Source organism: Hibiscus syriacus, unplaced genomic scaffold (genome assembly GCF_006381635.1).
Source record: "Hibiscus syriacus cultivar Baekdansim isolate YM2019G1 unplaced genomic scaffold, ASM638163v2 tig00111584_pilon, whole genome shotgun sequence".
Lineage (NCBI taxonomy): Eukaryota > Viridiplantae > Streptophyta > Magnoliopsida > Malvales > Malvaceae > Hibiscus > Hibiscus syriacus.
The window spans coordinates 1,318,810-1,334,706 of NW_024063127.1; positions in this window are offsets into that span (position 1 = coordinate 1,318,810).

Below are 15,897 nucleotides of genomic sequence, written 5' to 3' on the forward strand. Positions count from 1 at the left end.
AATAAAACATATTTAATCAATTCAAAATCACATAATTTGAAATAAACCTGAAAGGGATTTCAATTTGAACTTTCGATATCTCAAAACCGTTAACTAATCACAATATAAAAGCTTAAAAATAACCATAAGCACCTTCTGAATCCATCTAAGTTTGATTTAATATAATTTCAAATTTAAGAATAATAATTAAGATAAAATCAAAAACAAAATATATTTATAACTACGATAGCTCAATATTTATTTATTTTATCAATATTATACTTAAACTCACAAATGCATGTGTAGCACTAGAGGCATGCAATGTGGAGGACTCAAAGCATGTAATATTAGAGGGTCGTAATGTCCAAGCTATGTAATGCCAGAGCAATATTTTTTAAACCAAACACATGTATTTAAACATTGGTATCTATAAATATTTGCAAGGATGAATATGTATGTATTTATAGTATAAAACTTTTATATGAAATTAATATAAATAAAATTTAAGAATAAATATTATTAAAAAGATAAACAATTAATATACAAATTTTGAATTTTAAGATGAATATATTGTTGGAAAATTATGAATTAATTGAATAAAATTGATGTTTTTTTATGATAAATGGTGTCACTTGGTGAAAAGTCTTATTAATAATAAGTTATGTCACCTGATTTAAAGTTGCATTCATTCAATTATACATATTGGCTTTTCAACTAATTCTTTCATCAAATAGTATTAACTCCTCGTCAAAAGGTAATAACCTTTTGATTAATTTAATCTCCTTTATAAATAGGCTAGTTAAGGCACAAATTAGAGACACAAGTTACATCATGAAAGGTTAAAAATGTTGGAATAGGAAAATACTTAGAAAATTCCTTCTAAATTTGTTCTTTCTGGTGATAGAGAAATGTAAGATTGTGTTCGATTGATCACTTCGGTTGTGCTTACTGTTGTGATCGTTTGTTGTTGTATCCTGGGAGACGACGTCCAACGTTACTCAAAGCACCAAAGAGATGACAAATATGTCTTAAGGAAACTGTTCATACATGCCTCAACAAAAACTTCATCTTCTATTTATCTGACTCCGCTCATCATTGATTTCATGTCAAAATATGAGTAAACTGTTTCATTTCTCTACTTTAATTCTTTATTTATTTTGCTTTGTTCGATTTACATAATAATATTTCTTTGTTATTATTATTTTATGTATCGGATTAACCATTTTGTCTAACAATCTTAAGACAGAATTGTCTTGTTTTTTAATTCGAGATATACGAACAAATTAATACAAGAGAAAGAAGGCATCGTTAATGCTAAAGCAGATGCAACTTTTGCAGTATAACATAATCCTTAGATTCAATTTGAAAGCAGTAAGCTACTTCGTCATTTTACAAAGGAAGCCTTCCATTAGTAAAGAGGAAACATATGTGCAAGGTATGTTGTTGAATCGATTGTTTTTAATCGTACGAACAATGGAGGGTGAAATTTACAGTTCATTTTGAATTGTTGTATACGAGCATTGGAATCGGTTTTGGAAAAGTAAGTTATTTGAAGATAACGAAGGTCCGATACTGAATTTTTAGCAAGGCTATGGCCATGACAATATTGTTTTTTTCAAGCCCTCCATTCCGAAGATAATCTCCGGATCGATGATGATACACTAAACGGACAAAGGACGTATGTGGATGTATCAACAGAGAAAAACATTAACAACCTTGTAGACAAAACTGTTTCACGTATCAATGTAGGCTCCAACCATTACGAACCAGTCGAAAATGGTGGCTCCAATGCGGAAGCACTACAAAGGTATATATATGAATATGCATATTAAATTGTTTTAAGAATTTATCAAATTGTTTGGAACTAATGGAATTAATCCATTGAGACATATTTATTCGTTATAGTTATTTTCTATCAAAACGTTTTGTTTTTGCCTTTGTTTCGACAATGCAGCGATCACAAGCCAACTTTTGATGGAAAGTTGAGCAAAGTGAAACTTTGGTGCTATAGAACAAGGGATCAAAATTAATGTTATACACATAATTGTGTTAGGCTTTATATTTTTGTTTCGGATTTTAATTTTATTAAAACATGACATTTGATAGAAAGATTGAAACGATAAAAATCTTATCTATCTTCGTCTTCGCCCTCGCTGTGATTTTATTGAGACCCTAAAGTATAATTATTGGGACTCTAAAATTAACCTAATCATATAGTCGCTTTTTTGGAACCATGAAACCAAAGATGAGAGCCGATCAATCGTTACTGACTCATACTGTTTTTGTTAATTTTGTTAGCAAGAGGATTCATCCGGCTACTCTAAAGGAAGCTTTCATGGAGTATGGTGTAGTGGTGGATGTTTTTATTGCTTACAGAAGCAGAAGAAGACTATATGCTGGATCCACATTTGCTTTCGTCAGGTATAGAAGGAAGAATGAAGCTAGTGCAGCGGTTCGGAGGGCAGATGGGAGGTTAATGGACGGTTATAGAATTAAAATGGTCCATGAGAAATCCTCGGAACAAATAAGCAACAGATATGAGTCTGGGAAAGAGGTGAAGAGGGTGTGGAAGTCGGCGTTGAGAGATTCCAGGTCCTATAAGGATACTTTAGGAGGCAGGAAGGATGCTGGTCTGCCTCAAGATCAGGCAAAAGCGTTTCAGCATTCTGGGATAGTTGCTTCGGGTGCTGTTATTCATGTTAACATTTCGGATGATAGCTCTCTTAGCTTAAACCGGGATAAGCTTGCACAAAATTCAAATATTATGGTCCCTAAGTATGAGTTGCGGTGGAGAGAGTCGTGTTTGGTCGGCAAAATCAAAAAGATGTATAATGAGGACATTATTCTCCCAGCATTCATGGCAGAAGGTTTTGATGTTAGAGTTAGTATCTGGCAAGAGGCGCTGGTGGTTATTCAGTTTAAGGGGACATTGGAGCGTAAGGCGTGCTGGGATAGTAGAGATGAGTGGCTCCGAACCTGGTTTGATGAATTAGAATTTTTAGAAGGGTACGAGCAGAGTCTTAAAAGGAAAATATGGGTTATATTAATAGATGTTCCCTGTTAGTGTGGAGTAACAAATTCTTCAATGAGTTAGGGAACTTGTGGGGCTCAGTTGTCTCTCATGAAGAAACCAGAAATAGATTCGTTTTGATGAAGCCAAGATTCTTTTGGAAGTGCAGTGTGCGTCGGCGGTACGGATAGATGTTCCGTTCTCATTAATGGTAGGGTTTTCTCCATTAAAATTCTGACGGAGGTCCATGAAGAAGGAGAGTGTTCATAGATGGCACTAAGCCGGAGGGTGGTATGGTTGCTCCAGCAGATGATGTGGCCGCTCGCTTTCCTAGGCTGCTGCGGGAGAGTGCTGCTGTTGATGGCTCGAGGCAGGCTGTATGGGAGATAGTTTATTGGAAATTCAAAGCAATATGTGCGAACACAGTTTTCTGAAAAGCAGGTCTACGCATGTTGTTTCTGCTGTGGGGATAGTGGAGGCTGTTGGTGACGAATTACACGAGGTATCCATAATGTCTAATGATGGGCCTTTGAATGTGTTGGTTGATGATAGCATTGGATTTGTGGATATTAATAGAGAGTCAACCCAACTTGGAGTGTCAAATTCCGTATCCAATAGTTCCAGATTATTAGAAGTTCCAATTATAGAAGCTTCTTCTATTCAAGGCTGTGTGGGCGGTATTCGGGTATTTCCATCACCGGTTGACAGAGACACAGTCTCTCCTAGCTCCGATGGAATTTTTAAGTCTGCTGTGGGTAAGGCAGCGAGGGGTGCTAGTAAAAATTCAATCTCGCAGAAAGGTGGACAGGTTCTTTTTAGTGCTCAATCCCTTAAAAAGAAGAAGAGCGTTAAGGGTAGAAGGAAGAGGAAAATTTCTGGAAGTTCTCAAATTCGGATTGGGTCTACAGTTGAAGAGTTTTTAGTTCAACCTTCTGGAAATGATATTGAAGTAGAGGCATGCTTAGCAGTGGCAGATACGTTGGGCGTGCAGTTTGGTGCTTCAAGGGAGAGGGTCCTCCAGAGATTGGCGTCCAGTCGTCAATCGGGTGAGTCTTGAATCCGAGTTTAGTTATTTGGGTGTGATTTCCTGTGTTTTTTTTAGGTTCTTATGGATTTTGGTCTTTCTGTATTGTCGTGGAATGTAAGAGGGTTGGGTAAGGCTGAGAAAATTAGAGCAGTTAGTCGGGTTATTAATTCAAATAAAGCTAGGGTGGTGCTGTTGCAGGAGTCTAAAGTTGTGAACTTACCTGTTGGTGTTGAGAGAAGGTTAAAGGGTATGTTTGTTTCGGAGTTGGTTTGTGCTCCGGCAGAAGGTGCATCAGGGGGGTTGATCTCTTTGTGGGATAGAGATTTCTTTAAAGTAAATTGCAGTAATGTTACAAGAGATTTATAGTGTGAAAGGTTGATTGTGCATCTAAACTGGAAATAGGCATCATCAATGTCTATGGTCCGAATACCATGGCGAAAGAGTGAGTTTTTTTGATCAGTTAAATCTCATTATAGAAAATCTGAAGGTTCCGATTATTGTGGGCGGGGACTTTAATATTGTCAGATCGGACTTGGAAAGAACAGGAGTTCACAACATTTCGTGTTCCACGCTGGTTTTCGAAGATTTCATTTCAAAGTGGGACTTGGTTGATATTCCTATTTCGGGCAGCGTTTTTACATGGTTCAGGGGAGGTTTGAGTACAGCAGCCAGTAGGCTCGACAGATTTCTAATTTCGGCTGACATTGTGTGTTTAAGTCCGACACTAGTGCAAGCTACGCTTCATAGAGGCTTATCCGATCATAATCCTATCTTGTTATGTGAAGGGAAGCTGAAGAAGGCTTGTAGGCCGTTTAAATGGTTCAACCATTGGGCTGACGACCCTTCCCTTGCTGATAAAATAAGGATGGTCTTCGGCGCAAATCATGGGCAAGATTTGAGTCATGTTCTGTTGTTAACCAAGAAGGTGACTAAGGATTGGGTCGAAGCGAGAAGAAATTCAAAGTCTGATCCGGTTGTGGAAAATGAAAAAAAAATGATTCTTTAGAAAAATTGTGTTTGGTGAATCCAACTGATAAGGCTACTCAGGCTGAAATTATATCAGTTAGGGCGAAGCTGTGGGCAGAGTATAGGAAGACGGAAAGAGAGTGGTTGCAAAAGTCGAGACTAAAATGGTTTAAGGAATGTGATAAAAATACAAAAAATTTTCACCTCACTGTTGTGCTTAGAGGTCGTACGAATCAGATTTCGAAGTTGAAGGTGCATGATTCGGTCTTCAAAAATCAATCAGGGATCCAACATGCTTTCGTCAATCACTTTCTCTCTTGCTATAACGAAGTTAATACTATTCCGTTAAAGAAGTTTGATATTCCGTTTAAAAGGATCAATTCTTCTTCGAGTAGATGGATCGAAAGGCCTTTTTCGGAAAAGGAGGTTTGGTTCACCATTATTTCTTCGGATGGCTCTAGAGCGCCCGGTCCGGATGGGTTTAGTTTGGACTTCTTCAAGAAATATTGGATGTATGTGAAATCTAATGTTATGAAGTTTTTGGATGATTTTTATTGGGGGAAAATTTCAGATTTCTCCTTCAATAAATCATTTATTACTCTAATTCCGAAGAAATTACAAGCTGTCTATCCTGAGGACTTCAGACCTATCTCGTTGGTGGGGAGTATTTATAAGATTGTGGCGCGTGTTTTGGCGAAGAGAATGGCAGCTTGTATTAACGAAGTGATTGGCGAGAATCAGTTTGCTTTCTTAGCCGGTAAACAAATATTAGATTACTCCTTGATAGCGAATGAGGTCGTAGATGAGTTAAAAAAAAATTAAAGCGAAGCGGTTATGGTTAAAGCAGACTTTAGCAAAGCTTACGACACAGTAGACTGGGATTTTATGAATTTTATTCTTAAGAAAATGGGGTTTGGAAAGAGATGGAGGAAATGGATTCACTTGTGTATTTCGACGCCTCAGATTGCTGTGTTGGTTAATGGGTATCCATCGCAATATTTTTCAATTAAAAGCAGTCGCACTCGATGTGTGTTGAGGTGTGCATATTGGGAGAAGTAATGTAGGTGTTTCACACATCCAATTTGCTGATGATTTAATTCTTTTCTCGGAAGCAAATGAAGATAAGATCCTCAATTTGTTTCGTGTTCTGAGAATCTTTGAGGTCGTAGCTAGTCTGAAATTAAATCTGCAGAAGACGAAATTATTTTGGTATTAATGTGGTAGATGAAAGAATTAAAGGATGGGCTATCTCGTTGAGGTGTGATTCGGCTAGGCTGCCAACATTGTATTTGGGACTGCCGTTAGGTTATAGGAAAAATCGCAAAATGATGTGGCAACCTATTGTGGAGAAGGTAATATCCCGTCTTCAAAGTTGGAAAGGAAATTTACTCTCTTTCGGGGGTAGGATTACATTGATTAAGTCCGTCTTGGTAAACTTGCCGATGTATTACATGTCGTTATTTTCTATGCCAAAATCCATAGCAGATATGATTAATAAATGTATATCGAGTTTTATGTGGAAAGTTAAGGCTGATAGAGGTATTCATTGGATTAAGTGGGATATGGTTTGTGGTCTGAAATCTCATGGTGGTTTGGGTTTCTTTGATGTTAAAGTCAGGAATCGTGTGTTGTTGAACAAATGGATTTGGCGCTTTAGTGAGGATACCGAAAGCTTATGGAAAAAGATTATTGTTGCTAAATATAACTATGATCCTCTCGCGATTTTACCCAAAGGAATTTCCGCTCGTTCCTCAAATGGATTATGGAAAGAAATAGTGTGCTCGGTGATATCAAATGAGGAAGATTTCCTACTCGATGTTTCGGTGTGTTATGGGGAATGGTGTTCGAATTGACTTCTGGTCTGACTTCTGGACTGGTGTTCGTTCCTTGAAGGAAGCTTTCCCTAGAATATATGGGTTGGTCACTAATAAACAGGGCAAAATCAGTGAGTTCGGAAGTTGGGTGAATGGTTTGTGGTCTTGGAACATCGAGTTGAGGCGAGAGTTGTTCTCATGGGAAATTCCAAGTTGGAATCGTTTCAATCAAGTTATTAACAGTGGAGTTTCTACGTTTCCTGGGGTAGATAGTTTGAAGTGGTCAGGGGCTTCTAATGGCATCTATAATTCTAGAGATTTTTGCATTAAGTTGGCATCGGTCGGTAAGTTACAAGATCCGTTATGGTATAAGTCTGGAAACAAATTCGCACCTCCCAAGTAGCTACTTTTGTTTGGAAAGCGATGTATAGCAAGAGGTAGTCTGAATTGATGAAGAGAGGGGTTAATGCTAGCGTTCAGCCCTTTGCCTGTTTTGCAAAGAGCACCAGGAGGATGTTAGCCATGTGCTTTGCCATTGTAGTGTTGTTTGGCAAGTGTGGCAAAGGTGGTGTTACTTATGGAGAGTTAGGATTATCTTTCCCATCGATGTTAGACAGCTTCTACAGGTGTGGTCGTCACAGTTTATTAGAAGGAAAGTGAGGAATCTTTGGCATCTTGGCTTTTTCGGTTTAATTTGGCAGTTTTGGTTGTGCAGAAATAAATCTAGATTCAATGGTGCTTCATTCACTGTTGATCAACTATTCAATTTGGTATTACTGCAGGTTGGTTTTTGGGGTAATGTTTTATGGCCGACACTAGTTCCTCAAGTACTAGATTTTGTGGGTTGTCCGGATGCTATTATATTTGGTTGCGGTTAATTGAAGTCCTGTGGTGGATACTGTGTTATTTCTGAAAGTTCTTAGCCAGAGTGTTGAACACTCGCCCATGTCTGAGAGCATTTGAATTACTTTCTTTTTGGGTTGATCTAATGCTAGCTTTTCGGTTCAATTGCTGCTTGATATTCCTGCTTTGTTGATCCGGTTTCAGTTTGTGAGGTCTTTAATTCTCAGTGCTTGGCTTCACCCTTGTTTCGGTTGCTGTTGTGGTTTGTCTTCTAGTTGTAACGCTATCTTTCCTTGGGTTTAGGGTCTGTGTATTCTACGTCTTTCTCATTTTCCATGGCAGTGGTTCATGTTTGTTGTCCATGAGTTGGGCTGGGGATAGATTGTATGCAACTGTTTCCAGAATATTTCATTTTAACCGCCTCAAGGTTACTCTTTTTCCTCCACTTAAGCTTAGGGAGGTTTTTTAATGAGGTCCTCGAGGTGGTGTACTTTGTAATCTCCTCTAATACAAAGTACCCTCTTTCAAAAAAAAACATGACATTTGATAGTTTCAACAAAATGGTGATAATTGTAAATTTCTGTTTCGAGTTTTAGTTTTACTAAATTCTCGTCGTTTAACATAAATTACTCATTGTGATAAATATAGTACCGAAACAAAATTGCGATCTGTTGTGAATAGAAGATTTGTTTCAGGATTTTAATTTTTCCATCCAAAAGAATTTATTCGAATTATTTTCTATAATTAAAATAGTTTGAAAGTAACAATATTGTTGTTTAACAAAACTGGATGGTAAAATAAATTGAATTAATGTTCAATTTATTATTGGAATAATTATGAATTCTAGTTTCACTGTTTAAATGAAACATTAGATAATATGATCAATTCACTTAAATCGTGATATGAAACGATTTTTCTAAATTTCGAATAAAATTCAACGATATCAATTACTATAATTCACAATGAGAAGCATATTAAATTTTATGGATAGAATTTCAAAACATAGCAACGATGGATGTAACATTTGACCATGTTGAATATATGATCATATATGCGCATAATGATCTTCCTATTATTAGATATGATGTGGTAAACGTTATTATCACATTTAATGTTGTTAAAGCTTAGAAGCATTTTGACTTCCTATGTTGGAATCACATCTTGAATGGATTATTGGATACATTTATAAACGGTAATGGACCATGAATACAAAGCAAGAGAATTGTCTTAAATGAAATGATGATATTCTAGGTTGTCACAGGACATGTGGAGGAGTTGTTTTATCAATTAATTCTTTTTAAATAAGGTGCCCTACAAGAAAATGGACAAGACTTCATATGAATTATTGAAAGGTAGAAAACCTTCATACAACTACTTGAAAGTGTAATGACTACAAATAATTTTGAAGCATACTCTTCAATGACTAAAGTATGTGTCCAAAATAAACATTTATTGTGATAACCAATAAACAATTGGTAGATCACATAATGTAATGTATGTTATGTGTTATCAGCACAATACCATTAGACAACTGATCTCAAATTAAGAGATATATTCATTGATTCTATAAGACAAAAAAAAATAACATTGCGGATTCTCTAACCAAAGGGTTAAATTAAGATCTATTTGATAAAACATCGAAAGGAATGAGACTAAAGCCCATGAATATTTAAGGTGTTATGTGAAGGAAAACCCAACTTAGTTGACTGGAGATCTCATGATCTAAATTCAATGGGACAACCTACTTGCATAGACCTTGTGTGGTCACTGTGAGGGTTCTTATCCCATGTTCATTTTTATGATGAAAACAATGACTAAAATGTGAATAAGATCAAGCAATGCTTTTAATGACCACTATGTGTTTCAGTGAGCAGAATAACAAAAGTCACTTATGTGAGAGTGAAGTGGAGCCGCTTCAAGGAGATTATTGGGGGCATAGTTCTCTAAGCTCTTGCAGAACCAGGAGATGTCCACGGCTATATGGACATAACCATAAGAACTAAATTCTTGTCAGGGAGATATTTGTGTGAAGGTATGTCATCGCTTACACAAACAACAAGATAGTTCAAGGACATCACGTCTACTGGACAGCCAGTAAGGTAAACATATTTTCACAAGGGAAGGTTCAAAAGGGGACGCCTACCTATCATATGCAAATATCGAACATATAATCTAGCACCATACCGAGTCAGTTTGAAATTATCATTTTCATTCATGTGTGGTGGGATTGTTGGAAAATTATGAATTAATTAAATAAAATTGATGTTCTCTATGATAAATAGTGCCACTTGATGAAAAAACTTATTAATAATAAATTATGTCATTTGGTTTAATGTTGCATCCATTTAATTATACCTATTAGCTTTTTAGTTAATCCATTCATCAAATGGTCTTAACTCCTTGTCAAAAAGGTTATAACATTTTGATTAATTTACTCTCCTCTATAAATATACTAGTTAAGGCACAAATTAGAGACACAAGTTACACCATTCAAGGTTAAAATGTTGGAATAAGAAAACACTTAGAAAATTCCTTCCAAATTTGTTTACATCACTACGGTTGTGTTTATTGTTGTGATCGTTTATTGTTGTATCCTGGGAAACCAATGTCCAACGTTATTCAAAGCACCGAGGAGAGGATCTGTCTTAAGAAAATTGTTCATACATGACTCAACAAAAAATTTATCTTCTATTTATCTGACTTCGCTCATAATCGATTTTATGTCAAAATACGAGTAAACAATTTCATTTCTCTACTTTAATTCTTTATTTATTTTGCTTCGTTCGATTTACATAATAATATTTTTTGTTATTATTATTTTATGTATCGGATTAACCATTTTGTCTAACACATATCTACACTATATCTAAAGGCATGAAAGGGCATTATAAATATAAACTCAAGTATAGATACCACTTTACTATTACTTACGGGTTAAGGCCAGGGGCGTATGTGCATGGCTCCCTATAGGAGCCATTGCATACCCTTATTTTGAGAAAATTGTTAAATTTAGTTTAATTTGTTAATAGGAATAGAAAAAAATAAGAAAATTTGCATGCCCAAATTTTTTTAGAATAGGGTATTAAATTTTTGGACCCCCATTTTTTAATTTCTAGATCTGCCACTGGTTAAGGCAAAGCATTGATATTTTCTAGTCCATAAAATATTATTTTCTTTTTGGACCATTTTATGAAAATCCCATTTAGACATAGAAAGTGAATCCCAGACTCAAATTTAAAAAAGAAGATAAAGAAAAATAGAAAAGACCCTAAACTATGATGCTTTTTTTTTTGCTTAAAGCTCCTTGTTGAAAATATTTTTATGTTTCGATATAACAAGCCAAGTATAAATGAATTTTAAGATTTTACAAAGATTTTTATAAGTATATTCGATTCAATTAATCAAATATCAAATTATTACTCCAAGTCTTTCAAGATCAATTTCAAACCTTACTAAATGTGTAAAATTGTGTTTTATGCTTAATATATTTTTGAAATAATTTTCACAAAGTATTTTGAACCGAAATCAAGCCTAAAATCAATTTTTCAAAGGGATGCACCGATGCACCGATCCATGCATCGATACACCAATGAATAAATTGAACATCGAATGCAGTTTATGCATCGATGCACTCAGGTTTTAATGAAAACATCGAATGCATTTTATGCATCGATGCACACACCATGCTTCGATGCACTTAGGCTTATTCAAAACATCGAATGCATTTTATGCATCGGTGCACACTTAGTGCACTGATGCACTAAGTGTTCCAACGGTCAAAATATTTGATTTTACACTTGATGCACCGATGCACCTTGTGTATACATCGATGCACTGACGCTCCCAACTGATTTTATTAATTGTTTTCACACTTAAACGGCTCTATTGACTCCACTAATCATCCTCAACCTTTAGAATCAATTGAATGAGTATTTAAACAAGCTTAGAAGCCATTGATCAACAATAAGAAACAACAAGAAACTAGAATCAAGAGAGAATCAAAGAGAAAATCAAAGAGAAAGCATCAAACTCATTGTTTGAGCACTTCAAGCCTATTTTTTATTCAATATTTATTTTGCTTTCAAGAACACTACTTGTACTCAATTGTATTAATTCTTGAGTGTTCTTTTCTTTGTTCTAGAATTGTGAAAACATATTTACCTTGTGAGGTTTTTTACTAAGTTTGCAAATTTATAATATTCTCTTTGAGAAAGAGTGTTCTCAAGAATTAGGGTATATTCTTGAGGGAGTTGTAAGGTTATCTCTTTGACCTCAAAAGAAAGAACAAATTAGTGAATTTGTTGGAAAATCCTTAGTGTGGATAGTTAAGGTTGTGGACGTAGACTTTGGTTGAGAAAGTCGAACCACTCTAAATTGCTATGCAATTACTTTCAATTTTTTTGCAAAAGTTTCCACCAAAATTTTAATTGCCAATTCACCCCCTCTTGGCCATATTCGTCGATCGATTAACTCAACAATTGGTATCAGAGCCTCACTCATTTGAAGGTTTAATCGCCTCTTGAGTCAATTCGGGAAGAGTTACATCGGTAATCAAGTCATCAATGACCTCCACTTCAAACTTCAATTCCGATCTCGATTCGATGCCTGTCAACAAGCCTCCTTTCTTTAATGGAGCTAACTATGCCTATTGGAAGAATAGGATGATGTATTTCATTCAATCAAGTGACATGGGAGCATGGAATGTTGTAGAAGACGGATATATCAAGCCTCTCACTCATCAAAGATTGTGGAGTGTATGAGAGACAAAAATGTTCCACCTCAACTCCAAAGCCATTCATATCATATTTTATGTTCTTGGAGCAGATGACTACGGAAGGGTTTCATCTTGTACAACCACCAAAGAAATATGGGATAAACTACAAGTCACTCATGAAGACACAGACGAGGTAAAAGAATCTAAAATTAGTCTTCTAACACATAGCTATGAAAATTTCAGGATGAAACCAAATAAAGATTTCAAAGCTATGACGGATATATTTTCAACTATTGTCAATGGTCTCAAATCATATGGAGAGATCATTCCAAACGAAAAGCTTGTGAGGAAGTTAGTTTATTCACTTCCAAAATCATGGCAATCAAAGAAGACGAAAATCATCGAGTATAAGAACCTTAAGTCCTTAACTCTTGAAGAGCTAATCGATTCTATCCTCACTAATGAATGATGTTTGAAGATGAGGTGGACCTCGATAAGATTGACGAGACACCAAAGGAGAAAGAGAAGAAGAAAAACATTGGAGTTGCTCTCAAATCCACAAAAGATGAGAGTGATTCAGATGAAGATGACGATGATGAGGAAATGGCATTGTGTGCCAAACGGTTCAGAAAAATGATGAGGCCTAACCGAGGAAGAAAATTCAAACAAAATAAAGACTTCAAAAATGAACCAAAAGAGAAAGACCCGATCATTTGCTATGAATGCAAAAAATCGGGGCATATCAAATATGATTGCCCATAATTGAAGAGAAAGGGTCAATCAAAGAACAAGCACAAGGCTCATGTAGCTACATGGAGCGATGAAGAAGGTTCCGATGAAGAGGAACAAGAAGTATCAAACTTGTGCTTGATGGCATTCGGGAAAGATTCTAAGGTAACCTCTAACTCATTTGATTTAGATGATTTATCTTATGATGAGTTATTAGAGGAATATAATGGGTTGGCTTCGAATTATGAGAAATTGTTTTTAAAATACAAAAATGATATTTCAAAATTGAAAAATAAAAATAATCTCATATCCAAGACCAACAATGATCTTGAAAGTAAAATCAAATATTTACAAATCAAACTAGAAGAGTTTGAAAAGAAAAATACTGATTTGCAAAATTTATTTTCAAGAGTTAATGATGATCATCAAAAGGAAATTGATGATCTTAAAGCTTCTTTTGATAAAGTTGAATCAAAAGGTTTTGCAAAAAGGAGAAAATTCAAAAATCAACTTTGTTAGAAAAAGTTTTAGAAACTACAATCATAGATGTCCCCGAAGAACCTCTAATGGAAAAATCATTAGAAGTATATGGGTTCCTAAAGAACTTATTACTACTAAAGATAAGGATATCCTACACAAATGGATACCTAAGGGGACTAGGGTTTTGGAAACTAATGAATATGGACCCAAAAGAATTTGGGTACCAAAAATAAAAAATTAATCTATGTTTGTAGGAAAATGAGCATTGTTACAAGGCACGAGAAACAAACTCAAACTCATGGTACGTTGATAGTGGATGCTCAAGACACATGACCAAAGACAAAAGTCGGTTCATAGAGCTCAACGCCAAAAATGGAGGAGAAGTGACTTTTGGTGATAACTCAAAAGGTCACATTGAAGGTATAGACACTATAGGTAATACCTCTTCCATACAAATTAAGAATGTTTTATATGTGAATGGATTAAAGCATAATCTTTTGCGTATTAGTCAATTTTGTGATAAGGGATTCAATGTCATGTTTGAAACTAATGGTTGTAAAGTTATTGACATTGCATATAATCAGATTATGCTTGTTGGTCATAGAATATGAAACATTTACATGGTGCATTTAGATTCTATAGATATGACTAATTTATGCCTAGTTGATAAGGATGAGCATGATAGTTTGTTATGGCATAGGAGACTATGACATGCTAGCATGAGTGTTTTGCAATGACTAATTCAAGGAGCTTAGTAAGAGGGTTGCCTAAACTAAAATTTGATAATGATAAAATCTGTGATGTTTGTGCTAAAGGAAAACAAAAGTGAGTTTCTTTTAAATCCATTAATGACGTATCAACTAGTAGAGTATTACAATTGATCCATATAGATCTTTTTAGGCCAACTGGGACTACTAGCTTGGGTGGAAAACAATATGCATTTGTCTTGGTAGATGACTATTCTAGATATACTTGGGTTCTATTTTTAAGTACTAAAGATGAAGCATTAGAACATTTCATCACATTTTCAAAAATAATCCAAAACGAAAAAGGCTACTCTATAACTAGTGTTAGGAGTGATCATGGCACTGAATTTGAAAATCTCGGATTTACTGAGTTTTGTGATTCTAATGGTATTAGTCATAATTTTTCAGCACCTAGAACCCCTCAACAAAATGGAGTTATTGAGAGGAAAAATCGAACTTTAGAAGAAATGGCTAGAACCATGCTTTGTGAAAATAATTTGCCAAAATATTTTTGGGCGGAAGCCACAAATACCACTTGTTAAGTTGTAAATCGAGTAATGATTAGGCCAATTTTAAAGAAAAATCCATATGAAATTTTCAAAAATAAAAAACCTAACATTAGCTATTTTCATCATTTTGGATGTAAATGTTTTGTTTTAAACAACGGTAAAGAAAACCTTGGCAAATTTGATGCTAAAAGTGATGAAGGAATTTTTCTGGTTATTCCTTAAATTCTAAAGCTTATCGAGTATTTAATAAAATAACTTTAGTTGTAGAAGAGTCTATACATGTTGTTTTCGATGATAATCCCCTTCCGAGGAAGGATTCTTGTGTTAATGATGATGTAGGTATTGTACAAGCAAATGACGTTAGACATGACGTTGGAGAATCATCATCAAAAGAAGAAACAAAAGATGAGGAAACTCATGATCCTCTCGAGAATCCAACCATTGAAGAAATGGAAGTATCTTATCCAAGAGAGTACAACTATGTCAAGGATGGTGAAATTATAGGTAATCCATCCAAAGGGGTAGCTACTCGATCTTCTCTTAGAAATACTTGTAATTATGTTGCATTTATTTCATGCATAGAGCCTAAGAACATCAAAGAAGCATTAAAATATGAACATTGGATTATGGCTATGCAAGAAGAGTTAAATCAATTTGAGAGAAGTGAAGTATGGACATTAGTTGAAAGTCCTAGTAATAAATCTACTGTAGGTACTAGATGAGTATTTAGGAATAAGCTTGATGAAAGTGGTAATATAGTGAGAAACAAGGCTAGACTTGTTGCTCAAGGGTATACTCAAGAAGAAGGCATAGACTATGATGAAACATATACTCCCGTAGCTAGGATGAAAGCAATTAGAATGTTATTAGCATTTGCATGTTTTCATGAATTTAAATTATATCAAATGGATGTTAAAAGTACATTTTTAAATGGTTTTATAAAATAAGAAGTGTATGTGGAACAACCTCCTGGTTTTGAAGATTCAAAATTTCCAAACCATGTTCTTAAATTGACAAAAGCTCTTTATGGTTTAAAACAAGCTCCTAGAGCTTGGTATGAAATATTGTCAAGTTTTTTAA